This window comes from Pezoporus wallicus, unplaced genomic scaffold (genome assembly GCF_028554395.1).
Source record: "Pezoporus wallicus isolate ANWC-B61680 ecotype Strahan unplaced genomic scaffold, APGP_CSIRO_Pwel_v1 contig_7553, whole genome shotgun sequence".
Lineage (NCBI taxonomy): Eukaryota > Metazoa > Chordata > Aves > Psittaciformes > Psittacidae > Pezoporus > Pezoporus wallicus.
Window position 1 is genome coordinate 678,209 of NW_026635101.1, and position 17,111 is coordinate 695,319.

The 17,111-nt window shown below is 51.8% G+C and overlaps 1 protein-coding gene across 1 annotated transcript in view; it reads left to right on the forward strand.

Moving 5' to 3' along the window:
• The window catches only part of LOC130595998 (baculoviral IAP repeat-containing protein 5-like), a 121,916-nt gene that overhangs the window by 28,683 nt on the left and 76,122 nt on the right, over positions 1–17,111 (forward strand). The gene's annotated exons all lie outside the window — the stretch shown is intronic.

The following is a 17,111-nucleotide window of genomic DNA, read 5'->3' on the forward strand; positions in this document are numbered from 1 at the left end:
TTCACCCATCATTACCGGGAGCTCTGACACCAGCTTCTAAGAATCACAGAATCAACCAGGTTGGAAAAGACCTTCAAGCTCATCCAGTCCAACCGTTCCCAGCACTGCCAAGGCCACCACTAACCCATGGCACTGAGGGCCTTGCCTACACGGTGTGTGAACACTTCCAGGGATGTTGATTCCATCACTGCCCTGGGCAGCCTGTTCCGGTGTTTGATCTTAGCTCTGACCAGTCAGACCTTGGCATACCCTTAGGCAAGCATTATGCACGCCTGGGGTCTTGCTTCCTGGTTCCAGTCCCTTCAATGGACCCCATCTCTCTGCTTCCCACCTCCCGCCTGGCTTTGCCTCCACACCAGGACCACGTCACCCCCCCACAAAGAGGGGCCTGTGCAGCAGCCGGGGCTCAGCCATGCTGAGGCATCATAAAGCTCCTTTTAAGCCAGGCAGCACAAAGCCGAGCCTGTTTGGGCGCAGGTTGGGGCTGCTGCCTGCCCTCCCCTGCCTCTGCCAGGCACCGAATCACAGCCCTGATGTGGGGCTGCCAGCCCAGCACCGGACAGAGGAGCCCTGCCCCACTCACCACTGCAGCAGCCGGGGCTGTGCATCGGTGTGGTGCTTCTTCCAGAGATATAGAGAGGAAATATTATGGAAAAGACCCACGGCTGGCAGGGAAAGGGGCAGCCACGTGGAAGGGTCATGTGAAATCTTCCTCAGGTTTGGATTTTCCAGCACAAACCCCTTTCAATGCTCTGTTTGGCATAAAGAAAGGAGGGTTTCTATTTGCTTCCTTTTACAAGCCAAGGGAGAGGGCCAATAAGAAATCTGGAGAGGGGCTTTGGACAAGGGCCTGTAAGGATGGGACAAGGGGGAATGACTTTAACCTGACAGAGGGGAGATTGAGATGAGCTCTTAGGCAGAAGCTCTTCCCTGTGAGGGTGGTGAGGGCATCGCACAGGTTGCCCAGAGAAGCTGTGGCTGCCCCATCCCTGGCAGTGTTCAAGGCCAGGTTGGACACAGGGGCTTGGAGCAACCTGGTCTAGTGGAAGGTGTCCCTGCTCGTGGCAGGGGGTTGGAACTGGATGAGCTTTAAGGTCCCTTCCAGCCCAAACCAGTCTGGGATTCTGAAAGTGGAAGATATTTTCCAGCTTGCAGCACTCACAACTCTCACGGTGGGAGCTTCCCTCTCAAAGACTCAGCGCCCAGAGTTAACCCTGCAAAGAGCTCTCTGCTGTTGTCTAAGGCAGCACAGAGGATAAAAACATGAAAATTCAGAAGTGGGTTTCGGCAATTTTTCAAGTTTTTTAAGCACTTTCATAACTCTGAGGAGTTCCTCTTTTTTTGACGCTCTGAGCTGGCAGCAAAGCGATGCTCACAGGTCAGGGGCTTTACTGGAGCCCAAGGAATCAAGGTGCTGGTTCTCCTTAGCTCCCTTGGAAAGTATAGTCCAAATTCTCTGAGAGCAAATGGAGACGCAAAGCCTCCTGGAGAGATTTAATGCGTATCATTAGCGAGCCGGGAGGAGAGCTGGAGATACACATCTTGATTTCAGTCTACCAGCTCTTAAACCATAGCAATATAGTAATGGCAGGAAAAAGCTGGGAGAAAGGGTCCTGCTCAGAGTGAGGAATATGAGGTAGGTTGGAGAAACCACTTCTTTACCCTGCCTATGCCTGTGATCCAGGGGCTCCCTTAAAGGCCAGTTAGCACCAGCAGGAAACAGCCAGCAGCCAATTTAAGCAGAGGGAAATAAGCATAAAGGCCTTGAGCACCCCACCTGCACCCAGATGTGCGAGTTCAACAGCTGGAAGCCCTGGGCTGTTGCAAAGGCTGAGTCACACTCCTAAATACGTCCCAACAGGCTGGTTTCACATAGTAATTGCCTTCTTAGATCGAAGAGGCTGAGGGGGAAGACAAACGAAACAGTTTACCAGTCTGCAGGTCAAGAGAGAAATAACTTCAGCACAACAAAGATGACTCAATGCAGGCTGCAGATTCGTCCTCTCCACTTATTTGTCTTCCTGACTCTGCCTTTCCTCTCCCTTTGTCTTCCAGGTTATTCAAGGTATGCTAACAGCAAAGCCTTATCCAAAGTCACCCCCACGTCCTTCTGATAGTCTAAACCCAGGGCAAGTGCCAAAGACCTATTTGCTGAAACCAAACTCACTCCATTTCTGTCTCCATAGATATCATGGGCATTCTCCATCAAAGAAATGGTTTTTGTCTGATACCCTGGCTAATCGTGCCATGATCCCACCTGGACTCACCCACAGGACCTGTTCTTACAGGCATCACAGATTTTAGCATTGACCTCCTGGTCACAATGGGCAGATCAGCTTCTATAGACGTGCAGAGCTGATTGATGTGCATTTGGTCTCTGAGGAAAGCCAGTGGCAGCAGGTTCTGAAGGGATGAGTGGATTTAATCAGTGCTTGAAATGGCTCAGCCTTTTGTGCCAGGATAGGCACAGATGAGCCATGGCAGCCCAAAAGCTCCAAAGCTATAAAGGGAAGGGGTCAGATTCCTAACAAAATAAAATAAAAGCAAAGTCCTGCTGGTATTGCTGTCAAGGGGAGAGAAGAGGCTCCTCTCCCCTGCAGGGCTGGTTCCCTCTACAAAGGGGATGGGTATCTTGGGCACACTGGGATAACCCAGAGGTGCTCGCTGCTCCAACTCGGCTCCGGCTGGTCCCACATGTAACGACACCAGTCACTGCATCTTCACTGCTGGACCAGTGACTGCAGGGCAGCCCTGTGCCTCTACCCACCCTCAGGCCTGTGGAATGAGCCCTTCGCCTCCTCTTTTGCCTGTTTTGGTTGCGTCTCTTAACTGAATGAGTGGATTTTGCAGGGACAGGAGCTGGAATGGGGCTCACCAATGAAGCTGTTTTAAACTAGGCTTCCTTTTGCTGTCCAAGGGCCAGCAATTCCCTCCTCCCACTAGGATGCTCTGCCCACGCAGCCCACAATGGGCTCAAGGCACAATGGGGAGGAAGCGCTGTGAAGCCACCGGGACTCCCAGCACAGCTCTTGGCTCAGTTTCCCCTCCACAGCCCCCAGCTCCAGCAAGCCCTGGGACACCGGCTGCACATGTGCCTGCCTGAAGACCCCTTAGCCCCTTCATCTCAGCCAGCTGGGAATGGCGACCCCTGAAACACATCTGGCAATTCCAAGCTACGGTTTCAGGTGGACCAAACCAGGGTTTGCCACTGAATAAGCTCCATCAGGAGCACTGCAAAGTGTTGCAGGCACTCGAGAGCAGCTGAATTGCCCCCTGATGCTCTCCCATCAGCCCTGAGCCCTTCATTTGCTTCATTCTGAGGATCAAATGAAGCTCACTGCAGTCCTTTCCGTTCTGCAGCTTCTGAAGTCACTTTGTCCCGCTCTGCAGCTCCCAGCATCCATCTCTCCCAAGCCTCCTCTCCATTTCCTTGCAAGGAAAAGCCCAGGAGAATCTTAACCCTTCCCTCTCTTTAAACACATTCCTGTTTAACTTCATAACCCTGTCAGCGCTGGCTGCGCTCCACAACAGATCCTTGGAGGTGTTCCCACCTTTAGGCAATGTGTCACCTAACAGGACTGACCTAGGACATTTTGCAGGGTGGTCTATGCTACTTCAAGCCAGGCACTTGCTACAGGAGAGGATGGTTTTGGTTTCTCAGTCAGTTTACTCTTGCTCTCTCTAAGTGAGCATTTGGTGAGCAAGTTTACATTAAAAAGATCCTTGGTTTTGGTGGCAATTCTTTCCTTTTCCCAGTCACAAAAAGCCAAGCCAACCCCTGCTGCGCATGGAAGTAACTTTTAACACCACAGAAGCAGGCTCGCATGCATGTCAAACTCCAGCCACGCACTATACACAGCAGTCAAAGGGGAAACTGCTGAGGGGAGCACCAGGCACTGGTTCCTCACCTGGCTGAGCCCCCTGCAAAGCCCTGACCTACAGCCTTCACCCAGCGGCGGCACAGAAGTCCTGCCAAGCATCAGTAACTGCTCCTGACAGCCTCACATAGAGTCCTTCTCGAGACGTCAGGACCAGTTAGTGAGCATGCAGGAGCCAGGACAGAGAGCACTGCCCATGTCATAGAGTCACACACTGGTGTGGGCTGGAAGGGACTTTAAAGCTCATCCAGTTCCAACCCCCTGACACGGGCCAGTGCCCCACCTGCCTCACAGGGAAGAACTTCTTCCACCCCAGAGCACCTCCTCCAAACCCCATACTGATCGTTTTCCTTCTTCCCCCACTTTTTCCCCTAATCTTGACTTTTCATGCAGTCTCACCCATGCTCACTAGGGATGCTCTGGCTAACCAAGACCTCTTTGGCAGCTCAGGCACTGTCATGGCAGTGGGAAACTCCACCTCAAGCAGAACTGGGATCTGAAAAGAAGTCATCATATCCCCCGCAAGGGAGTGGGGGACACATGTCCAGTGCCTGATAGCCTGATGTATGGTAGACCACACTCTACTCTCTTCCAGATTAGATAGTATAAGAAGCCTAACTAGGATGCTTGACCTACAGAGACCTTCCTGCTCATCCCCTAGGTCAAGGGTGGTCCTGCTCATAACCCAGCTTCCTTGAAATCCTGCTTCTGAGCAATGAGTAGAGCAGGGTGGATGGGAGCAGGAGGCAGCAATTTACCCACTGTGAAGATGTGCCCCATGCTGCTCCCATCTCCAGCTGCTTGGAGGCAAGAAGGAAGGACTGCAACACACAGTGCCTGTGAGCCAGAGATTTCTCTCTTCCGCATCATGTTGATGTTGGCAGTCATCCTCAGCCTCCCTCCTCCTTCCTTTTTCTCTCTCTTTTAAAGATTCCCCCCTCCCCGCCTTCCCATCATTAAGGCCCCAGATGATATCTGTGACCCCTCTAGGTGGTAGGGGGACCACAGGAGGGGTTGAAGGTGGTGGGGCAGAGATGGCTTTTCTCTGCACAGAGGTATTTCTGCAAATCAGCCCTCCCATGTATTTCACAACAGGCAGAGAGCCACCAGCAAATGGGGCAGTGAGTGCCTGCAATCCCAGCTCAGGGAAGACAACAGAGTCTATTTGGCTACAGAAGGATCACAGGATATATTAAAAGAGCTTATTAAACTCACTTTGGTCATGCTCCAAAGCATGTTCCAAAGCTCAAACACGTTGAAAGTCAGGGGAGAGTGACCCATGACTGCGTTTTGAATGGGGGTTGATACCATTAAGCTGTGTGCTTGGGAGCTGCTGCAAAGCCAGCCAGCCCTATAGTTATTACACTGTGTGTAAGCTGTCCCTAATAAAATAAAGAAGACAAACTGGCCTCCTGTGTTTAATAATCTGCAATGACTAATGATTCATCTGTGTCTGTTAATAGCCATCTCTTACATAGCCCTGTCGGTCCCTAGCTAGCACCCAGCCTATCCTTCCTTACTGAAGCCTCAGCCAGCTTTCCTGCTGAAGGTGAATTCCTTCCCAAGTCACTTTTCATCTGCTTTAAGCTACCCCTTTAAATCCGGGCTTTTACACCCAGTGACTCCAGAGGCTGTGAGGAACTGCCTCCCTGCTTGCTCACTGAGCCCATTTAGCCTTTTTTGGACAGGAGGAAGCACCCGGGAGGGAGGGCGCATTTTTCCCCTCTTTGAATCACAGAAGGAACACCGCAGCTCATTCCTCATATCCAGGCTGCTTAACCCTTCCCATATCCAAGCAGCCCTCAGCAGCTCCTCCTGGCACTGGAGCCTCTCGCTATCACTTTGCCTGCTGGTCTGAAAAGCCATGTATTAGGGAAACAAAGGCATGGGGTTTTCCCATCCTTTCAGGGCTAGAGCCAAGGCAGTCTCTCCCACCTCAATCCCGTGACACAGACCACAGTCTGACATGCAGCCCCATAGAAAACCCAGAGGGATTCTTCTCTCCAAAACAAGGAAAGAGTGTTTTTCCCTTCCCACTCGTCTAACAGCTGGTCTCCACTGGCTTTACTGTGCAGGCCTCCGGCTTAGCTGGGTTTCCAAGCGCCCTGAATCTGCATCCCCGGCACATGAGAGAGGCATTAAGCCTGCCCACACAGCTGGCAGAGAGCTCACTGGTGTAAGTTTGGCTGCAGGGAATGACTTTCTGATCATAACATTACTCAGAGATTCCCCTGCCCTCTCCTCCTCCTCACACTCCCATGGGATGATGTGGCATGCCGGATCACTGGGCTGGAGAGCACACGGAAGCTCAGAGAGGTGGGACTCGGGTTTTATATAGACATAGATACCTTACCTCTTCTTTTTTCCCTAGTGTTTGAATACAGGCTCGACTATTCACATAGGCAAAGGCAAGGATGAAGCAAAGCAGATCACGTCTCTCTGCCCCAGCCTGGAGAGTGATGAAAGCTTGTCACAGTTAAGGATGGCATATAAAGAACTCAGGATCTCTAAGTTAAGGCATTCCTCAAGCTGACCTTTAGATATACTTTTTTTAACTGAGCCGGTGATAGAGATGCTTGCTTGGTAATAGCCCTGCTCTTCATAAAAAGAAAATCCCACGTAACAAAACACTGAAAACATCCAAATCTGACAGATGTGAAATTACATAGCAACACTTTTACAGTGGAAGAAACAATTGATTTCAGATGCTGCAGACTGCGGGGACTCAGGGAATTATCACATCTCGTCTCAGCCACGTCGGCATCTGTCCCTGCACCCTCAGCAGTGGAGACTACCCCGTGATGGAGCATCTCATCCACCCCAAGACAGGATGACACCCTGTCTCCTGTCCCAGCAAGCTGTGCTAAGAGCATCCAAGTGCTCAGGCTACGCTTCAACCACCAGAAACAGAGCATCTGTGCACCAGACCACTCACCAGCACACATTGCATCTCGGTTTTGCATGGGCAGAACATTCAATTCCTACCCAATTAGCCACGGTGATGGAGTTTATGCTGTCTCTGCACAGGGAAACAGGCGGTACGGGGTCCAACAGTTAGTGGGCTGCAGAGACAGGCAGCTTCTGATGTGGCACAAGGCTCTGCAGTCAGCCTGCCAAAACCAGTTAACAAATCTGAACCAGAAAAGGGAGTTCGCATCGGTCATTAATGCCTGCAGTCATGGGGCTGGGATATCTTTTTGATGCGGTTCCTGGGAGCCCTGACACCACAGCCTCCAGCCCTCGGCATGAATACGGCAAAGGCCAGGAGGCAGCACAGGATTCACCACGTGACGAGCAGCACCGTTCTCCTCACCTCATTCTGGAGAGCAGAGCCTTGAAATATTACAGAATCCCAGACTGGTTTGGGTTGGAAGGGACCTTAAAGACCATCTATTTCCAGCCCCCTGCCACAGGCAGGGCACAATAACTATGGTTATCTGAGGACCACACAGATGAACAGACAAATCTCAGCTCCTCCAACACGCTGACAGAAAAGCAGAAGAGCCTGAGAAACGTAAAATACGATCGCAAAAACACAGCGTGAAAAGAGATCTACACGGGTTAGGGGTAGCCAAGATGCTAAGGCAGCAGCTGCACAAGGGGACAGGAAAGCACTTCTAAAGCGACCAGACGCACTTCTGCAGTTGTGATGGTTTCTGCACATGGTCAAAGGACAAGAATATTCCGTTTCCCTTGACAGCTTCATCAGCCTGCGTGTGCGCCAGGACTCCCAGCCACTCCACCACGAGTTCCAAGTTCTCCGAGGCCAGGAGTGCTTTCTGCAGCACTGCTCAAGCACGCACAGCAAGGACAGCCCTGATCCCAAGCAGCTTACAGGCTGAGAACAGATGGGTTGCGTTGTAAGGAATTATCTGGGAGCCGTTGGAAGAGAGCAGAACACAGCAGCTGTTGACACAAGGCTTCTTTGCCCAGCACCGGCGTACTTCTGCCTCAGGGAGGAGTGTGGCAGCTGCTTCTACAGAGACCTTGGTGCAGCCACAGCTTGGAGTGGATGGTGAAAGCTCACAGCAAGATGCAGCAACATCCCAAGAAACCAAAGGCTTCCCAGCACAGACACCAGCACATATTCACATCGAACCACAACCTGCCAGAAGGGTGACAGCCCATTGCCCAATAACCAGCACTCCTCCTTCCAACCCAGCAAAGCCATTTGTGTTCAAGGCCAGGTTGGACAGGGCTTGGAGCAACCTGGTCTAGTGGAAGGTGTCCCTGCCTGTGGCAGGGGGCTGGAACTGGATGAGCTTTAAGGTCCTTTTCAACCCAAACCAGTCTGTGACTCTGATTAATGAAACTGCTATTAAGTCAAAAGAACAAGCACTTCCTGAGGAAGCGGGAATACACAGGGTGAAAACACAAGTGGAGACACAGGGACTTACCAGTCAAAACACCATCTGTCTCCTGCCTCTTTGTGGGCTGACACTGGGCAACCCCTTCTGCTGCTCCCTGCCCTTTCTCTGGGTTAAAATAAAGAGTTTCTGAGAGAGGTGTAACACTGGCACAGGGATCAACCCATGTAAACATCTCCCCAGCAAGTCAGTCAGAAAACAGAACATCATCAGACTCGGGCTGCTGCAACATTCACACTCATTTTGTCCAATCCTGGGTGTGATTCAGGCTTTAGGGCTTTCTTACTCTGAAATTACTACCTTCAAGAGCCAACACATAGCAGAAGCAGCAGCATATTTCTCAAACCCCTTCTCTGATACCACCAACCTTGTAGCTGTTAGGGTGAAAAGTGCCTGTGCTCAAAAGGTTAGAGCAGTTCTGGAAAGTCCACCTGCCTTCTCCGACCATGGCCATGGTTTCACAAGCAGTGTCAGCAGCAATACATAAGCCACCAAGTTTTGCTGTGTTATTTTTAGCCTGGGTCAGTTCCCTGCTGTTCTACTCCTGGCTCCACATTGCGGATAAACAGGGAGACAGGAGCAGGGACCATTGCTTAAGCCTGTATCGCTGCAGAGAGAATACTTCTGTTTGAGCACGGAGAAAATGGATATTCCTGAACAGCATCAGGAAAAAGGCTGGAAAGGAAACCTTGTCAGGCAGAACCTGGCAGAAGTTAGTTGCACATTAACACCCACAGATATAAGCAGGGATGCTTCCCTTTGCTCCCAAGGGATGCGGTAAAAAGCACTGGAGCAGCCATCCTACTTGGGATGCTCAATGTGGTCCAGATTGCTGCAGTCTGCACACCAGTCTGTTTGAAACCAGCTTTGTCCAAAAACTGCAATGTAGACATGCCCTTAAGTTACAGGTTTCAACTTCTATGTCATTGCAGCAGTTTAGAGCTGAGGAAATTAAGCTGATTATTTTCACTGCCTGGCTCGTCTCCCCACCTATCTCCCTTTTAACATATCTGGGCGGGCTCAGGAGTCCACCACAGTTTGAAAGCTATCAGACACTTCCTGGTATGGTGGAACAAGGTATGTCTGGAGCTTGGGAGTTCAATTGAGGATCCATCAGGAGGGAAAGGGGCTTTAAGGCAGAGCAGATCCCTGGTCCAATCCACCATGCAGCCACTGATGGGGCAAGGCTGGGCAGAAATCACATGGGTGATGACCCTCATGCTGTGGAACCAAAGCAGTACTGATGGAGAGGAGAGTGGCATTCAGGCAGGGATCACTGAGAGAGCCTCCTAAGGAGTTCAGGCTGCCAAAACACCACAGAGAGCCTCACATCAGAGCACCAAGCACCTCCCTTTGCTCTATATAGCAGCACAAACGCGCCTGTTGCACTGGGAGTGGAAGGAAAAGGAGTATGCTGCAGATCCCAGAGTGGCCCCGGCAACCAGTCCCACCACTGGGCAATCTGGCCCCAGAGTCTTAGAAAGAAGAAAGGTTAAATCTGCAGCCAGTGGAGCTGGTTGGCTCAGGAAAGCATTGAAAGATGAGAGATTAGACACGTCAGTTTACAGAAAGCCCTGGCTCTCTGTAGAAGCCTACAAGGTATTTCCAGCTAAAAGCACCTCTTGCTCTGTGGGCAGTCACTAGATAAGCTGAGTGCCCCATAAACCCCCAGATGAACGTTTCCGAGACCATGCCCCTTGGCAGCATGACACGGCAGAAGGGAACACCACTGCTTCCTTCCCACCAAGCAGCCTTCCTACCCAGCTCCTGCGGTCAGGCTGCACACAACATCAGTTCTTCAAACATCTGTTACCTTCTCCCTGTGCAAATACCAGGCTGCTGATGGACGAGGGAGCCATGCAAATATTGACAGACAAGGCGAAGGTGGGAGCTCTGCCAGGCATTGTGCTTTGCCGGGCAGCAAACAGAGCAGCCGGGGTGCCTGTGCCATGTGCCTGCTGGAGGGACAGGGCCAGCAAAGCCCAGAAGCACCAGCAAAGTCTTTATTTTGGGGCTGCTTTCAAGAATCTTGGTTTAAAGCAGAGATGTTGGAGGCAGATGGGGATGCGGGAAGCAGTCCCATTGCTGCCAAGCTATCACAGGCCCCTTGTGGTTAGGTACACAAGGGTCCCCATCCTCCCTGTCCAGACCAATGGACAAACCAGCCTCCCACTGGATCAAAGGAAGGAACAAGCAGTTCCTGAATTGACTGGGAACTGGAACTGAGGCTGTTTGGATGGTCCCTGGTGTGGCTTCAGCCCATGCCAAGTAACTTCATTCTGCAGGTATCCCAAATCCAGGAGACAGGATGGACATGGCATGACTGTTCTGAAGGCAATTTACAGACAAACCAGGCCGCAAAACACTCCTGTGTACCTTCAATTTCTTTATGGCAACGTAGCCCCCTGCATTTCTCCATTTGAAGAGCTAAGGATGAGCACCCTGGGGCAGGTGGATTATCTTCCATTCCAGTTTTTGCAGGCCTGCTCATGAATTCCTCTTCGGTCTGACCTTTGCAGGCATCCAAAGCACCAGATCAGTTTCCTGGGGTTTATCCCTTCCCTAAAGCTGGAAAGGGATTTTTGGTGATTAGGGGAACATTGGCCAGGGAAGCAGAGCCTGCCTTTGATGCTTAACAGGGAGAATCAGCTAGCCTTGCTTTGGGAGCATATTCCTCCATAGTGTGGAAACATGCACACTAGGATAGGACTCTCCTACCTGCTGCAGAGTCCTTGTCACAGCTGATCACGCTCCACTTGCTGCTTTTCATTTCCCAATCTAGCGCTATGCTACGAGCAGCCTCACTGAAACATGCCAAGGTGTTTTTCCAATCCCTGTCCTTACCAGCCCCAGGAAATCGGCCGTGATATTGCTTCCACAGATCAGATTTCTGGCCTCGCTCATTCACGGCAACCAAAACCAGATGGTGAGACCACATCCTGCAGAGCCCATCAGGGAGGCACAGGAGCCCAAGCCAAATCACCAGGCAAGGATACAGGACACTGGGGTTCAGGGCAGGGCGAAGGCTTTGTTTACCCTCTCCTACCACCAAGCTTGTCCTCCATATGGGCACCGAGTGGCTGGCACACCACTCCTCATTGGCAAACACTTTGGATACGGAGACATTCACCTCTATGTGCTTTGGTAGGAAGGCTGAGGACACGTTATTCCTGCAGCCAGGAGATTCTCGATTTATTCCAGCCCTGTGAGCAGCACTAGCTGTCTCTCCCCTCGCCAACCTGTACTTGTGCACTGCACTGCTACAACTCTTCTCCTTTAAGCATCCCTGCAACTCCAGGCCAAGGGAACAAACCTGTTTTCTCTGGCCCAAGGCTGCAGAAGCCTCTCCTGTAACTAGCACAGAGGCTGTCTGCAGGCAGCCAAGACCCTGGCAGAGCCTCCTCCTCTCTCTACCACTCAGCACATACCTGGCTATGGCCCTGCAGAGCAAAGAGCTCTGAAGGTTCAGAGGGCTTGAAAAGTGCCTGCTCCCAGGGAGACCACCAAGACCTGGGATCACCGAAGCTGTGGCTGCCCCATCTCTGGCAGTGTTCAAGGCCAGGTTGGATGAGGCTTGGAGCAACCTGGTCTAGTGGAAGGTGTCCCTGCCTGTGGCAAGGGTTGGAACTGGGTGAGCTTTAAGGTCCCTTCCAGCCCAAACCAGTCTGGGATTCTATAATTCCTACATCTTTCCTGCCATGGGTGAAATTGGGGGAGGGAAGAGGGGAGGAAGCTGTCACCACCTCCATCTTTCACCAAAGCAATCCATCTCTCACCAGCTATCAGTCAGGCCGCCTGTCCTCCCAGCGTCCTTGCTCCTTCTTTAGTTCCTCTGTAGCCAAACAGAGCCAGGTGGTTTATTTACAAAGGCTTGTCCACAAAGACATAGGGATGTTTGTCTCCCACAGAGGACTCCCTGTTCCCATTGGACCTCCCTCTGGTTGTGTGCAACGAGGACATGTTGGCAGCTGAAGGCTTGCATACTCGCACCACGCTGCTGCTGTGATTAACTGGTTGCTGTAGACTACTTCCCTGCTTTAGGAAAGTTTTCCAGCCAAGCACCATCTCTGTTGCTCCAGCACGCATCCTGCGGCTTGCCGTTTCACTCAAGCAGGCAAGCATTACATGCACCACTCCAAGGACAGTAAGTGTTGCATTTACCCTCTTCCCCTCAGCCCAAGGCTGAGGCACGTCCAAGCGCCACGTTCCAGGTTGCACTTGACTTAAGGCGTTCTGAAGGATTTTACCAAGTCAGCCTCTCCAGAGCCCCTCAAAGGGTCTGACAAAGCTCAGAGGCATGTGCATGTAGAATGTAAAAGATGGGTAGCCAGACACCCACCAGTTCTTTTGGGGGGCATTGGTTCTATTGACATTGCTTTCCTCCATCCTCCTGCAGAAGGCCAGACTCTGGCTGTCTTTTTGCCAACCCCTCCACAGAGGAGGAAGACACTGTCTCAGGGTCTAATGGGAGAGACGATTCATTTGCTGTCCTGAGCCATGCTCCTCTGCCTCTTCTTTTAACAAAAGGATGGCCTGGTCCCTCTAGCAAATAAAAGAGGCTGTATGCTGCACACAGCTGCCAGAACGGTTGTCACGGACAATGGAATTGAAGATCAGTGAGATCAGCTCTGTTTTCATTTCACCTGACAGAGAGGAGATTGAGATGAGACATTAGAAAGAAATTCTTCCCTGTGAGGGTGCTGAGGCCCTGGCACAGGGTGCCCAGAGAAGCTGTGGCTGCCCCATCCCTGGCAGTGTTCAAGGCCAGGTTGGATGGGGCTTGGAGCAACCGGCCCTAGTTGAAGGTGTCCCTGCCACATGTAAGGCAGAGCTTCGCTTTTTCACATTGGCTCATTGAGATCAATGAGTGGTTTCTGTGGCACCTTGCACGTTTTACATGCCATAGGATGAGGCATCCTTAAATAACCCCAGCCAGGCCCTACACCAACAGGCAGAATGGTGCCAACCCAGCCCCAGGGCTGATGCAGGCTCCTACAGTAGATGGATACAAAGCCTAAAAAGCCCGGTCTCACAATGGGGCAGAGGAACCTCATCACGTCGAGGTGCAGACCTCCCAAGCACACATCATCAGCTATAAATGGAAAAATAAAGCAGCCCAGAGGGTGGGACTTGACTTGTGCAAATATACATAGGGAGGGCTGGCGCAGAGAGGAGGAGATGGCACTCTGCGGTCAGTCATGGAAGGACAATGTGGATCAGGTCACTGCATGCTGACTCCAGACAGACGTATTCCGGGCTAGGCAAAGGCTGCCAGAGAGCCCCATGGTGTAAACCTGCCATGCATTCATGCAAGTCAACCCAACGAGGCCAGGTTACATCAGAAGACACTCTCCTAACAAAGAGGAAACAGCACAAGAGGGTTGTTTGAACTAGGACTGCATCATCCTGCACTGCATGAAAGCTGGGCCATGGCAAGTCTGGGAACAGTTGCCCAGGAAATCCTAGAGCAGCTTCAGGAAGGATCGAGGAGTTTAACCCCCACAATCACAGCCCTGGGATTCTGATGCTGTTCCCATCACACCAGATGTTGAAGGTGCCTCAAATTCACCCACAGCATCCCTATGAGCAATTCTTGGTATGTATCCCCAGAGGCCTGGCTGGTGATTTAACAGCATGCAGCATTAAGGACAACATCTCTCTGCTTGGAGAAGACAATTCCCAATCCAGTCATCCATCCACAGATGATCAATAACCACTGGTGTACATGAGTGGTAATCTGTTTGTCTGGCCTCTGAACGTCCCCAGACGACGGGGAAAGGACATGTACTGGTGATGGGTTAGGTATTCATGCCAAGTAGCTCAACTGTTACACAGCCTGATTAACCCACAGGCTTGTCAGGTCTCAGCTGCTGAAGGAACCACATCCTCTCACACAGCCTGCATGGGAAGATGGTACCACCATGTCCTGAAAGCTGATCCTCAAATCTCACCTCTTTCCCATCTCCTAAGGGCAGACCAGCCCCTAGCCTGTAGGTATTAGCAGACACAGACGTCCAGCTGCTGGAGCTGCACACACAGCCCAGACTGGTCTCCCCACCTCCAGCAACAGCAGCCAGGACACACCTGGGGCTGCCAGGTGGAAAACACAGACCCACCTCAGCAGAGGCCTCCTGCTCATAAAGGTCCAAGGGAAGAAAAGGCAGAGACCTCCATCTGCAAACAGTAGAAGGAAACAGGAACAAGAAGAGCCGCAGAGTTAAAAGGAGAGGCAGATACTGTACGTTGGCAAGTGCCTTATCCCAAGCGAAAATCCCGCCTGCTTCTCACATTAATCAGGGCACTTAAACTAGTCCTAACCAGCTGCTCCCACGTCCTTTGGCCATTAAGAAACAGAGCAAACATGTGCAAAGATCGCAGACAAAACCGAGACCTCTGGGAACCCCCCCTCCAGAAGCAAGCGCACCCCTCTCTCTCCCATCTCAGAGGCAGCTGTGCTTTACAGTAGGACAGCTTCCAATGTTTTCCTTCTCTGTGCAGACGAGGGATTTCCTGTCCTCCATGGCAACAACCTTGCAGTTACTGGAGGAGGCTGTGCCAGTAATCTCCGCAGCAGAGTGAAGTTTTAAAGAGGCACTGCCTGTTCGGTCGGGGCTTCAGCTTCCCGACGTGTTCCACACCATGGCCCAAACCCACCCTGCTCCCTGCCTCAGAAGGGAGTGGGGGTCACCCTCCAGCACGGCACTGCCTGCACAAGGGGGTCTTCCTGGTGTTTTCCTCAAGCACTAGTGATGGAAAAGCTTTGTGAAGATTTCTACCACCACCTCCCCGCTCACCATCCAAAGCTTTTTATAACAGCAGTACCCAGGTTGCTCCAAGCCCTGTCCAACCTGGCCTTGAACACTGCTAGCGATGGGGCAGCCACAGCTTCTCTGGGCAACCTGTGTGATGCCCTCACCACCCTCACAGGGAAGAGCTTCTGCCTAAGAGCTCATCTCAATCTCCCCTCTGTCAGGTTAAAGCCATTCCCCCTTGTCCTGTCCCTACAGGCCCTTATCAAAAGCCCCTCTCCAGATTTCCTGTAGCCCCTTTAGGCACTGGAAGCTGCTCTAAGGTCTCCCCTTCAGGAGCCTTCTCTTCTCCAGGCTGAACCAGCCCAGCTCTCTCAGCCTGGCTCCTCAGCAGAGCTGCTCCAGCCCTCGGAGCATCTCCACGGCCTCCTCTGGGCTGTCTCCTGAAAGGGAAGCAATGACTGGACCAGTGCTGGTCCAACAGTTTCAAAGCAGAGCTGAGCGCAGCTGAGCCTCCCCAGCAAGGTCTCCCCCTTTCCATCCCCTCACGCAGGCCTGCACGCTTCCCTGCTCCAGGAACACCGATTCAGTGCACTGACTTGGCACAAAGCCTGCCTTTGCCTTGGCCCATCTCATGCCATTTTAGTGAGTTACATCAGCTTGGCACGAGGCCACGTGAGCATCGGGGACCAGGCTGAGGGATGCAACGGGAACAAAACAGGAGGGGAAGTGAAGCCATTCCCTTGCGGTAGCAGCAGACTTGTGACAAAACGACATCCATCACTACCTCGAGTTTAACCAGACCAGCTAACATCTTTGCTAACCTGCTCATTAACCTCTTCTGCCTAATGAGGCTTTGTTTAGCAAGGCCTTCAAGGGGGAGCAGGTCAACAAAGAGCTGGAAGCCCCTGTCTATATCGTATCACACCCGAGGTACACTTTTGGGCAGAGCCACGGGTGCAGTCTAAACCTGCGCTGTCCTACAGAAATCAGCCTTTCCTTTTCATTTCCAGATCCCCCAGAGAGGAAGCAGCACAAACTCGATCCAAACTAAACCCAACACAATAAAGCAGTATGTTGTTTTCAAAGCAGGCAGCAGGCTGGTGTCAAACAGGAACCTTCAACTTCTTTCCACCCTTATTTTATACCAGTGAATCAGACTCTCAAGGCCATTTTCCACACATAGAACAGGCTTAGGAAAGTTTTTAAGTAAAGCAAATACAAAGAGAATGTGAATCCCTTAACGGATGGGGAAGACTTGCACAGCCTTACCTAAAAGAAAGGAAGGTGCAAGCAGCAAATGCACACGCTCCAGCCGCTGCCCTCTGCCTTCGAGTGCTGACAAGAAGCTAAAATGGCAGCAGAGAAGCACTCGTGTTTCTACCTCCCTGGGACTCCACCACCCTTCTCTTGCACAAAGTGACCCCACAGAAAACAGACCCACAAAGAAGAGCCCCAGGAGTCGCTGAAACCGACACGTTCCATCGCAGGCGGAACAGTCACGCTGGCAGCTACCACGTCTCCACAGAGGAGCAGTAAACCACAGCCAAGGGACAGGCAGCCCAACTACAAATCACAAGCACTCATTTGACTGCTTCCAACCGCAGCGGGTCGAGACGGCAGGAGCCCCGGAGTGGAATTTCGGATCCAAGTTTCTGGCTCTGACCAACAGGCAGGGCACCTTTTCCACGCTCTACCTGAATTCCGTGCCCTGTAGAGCAGGCACTGTTCCTGCCTGTCTGTTCAAGTTACAGAGCAGGCCTTGCAGGGATTATTTTTAGCAAGCAAGCACAAAAGCCCAGCAGAGCTGGACTCTGATGTCAAGCTGGGCCTTCTCGTTGGCTTTGTGATGTGAAAAGTAAACAAAGCCCAAGGCTGAGCTCACACCAGAGCTTGGCCACAGCAATTAGACAGCACATGAACCACAGGTCTCGGAACACGGCTCCAAAACTGGAGCCAGGCAACAATCTGAGGGATTAAAATGGATCACCAGTGCCTGTAGCCATTTGCTGGTGACCAGTGAGCTGCCAACAGGGAGATTTCAAATCCATTACAGATATTCCACTGTCACCAGCAGTGACGCAGGTGCCGAAGAGCACACTTTGGAATAACACATA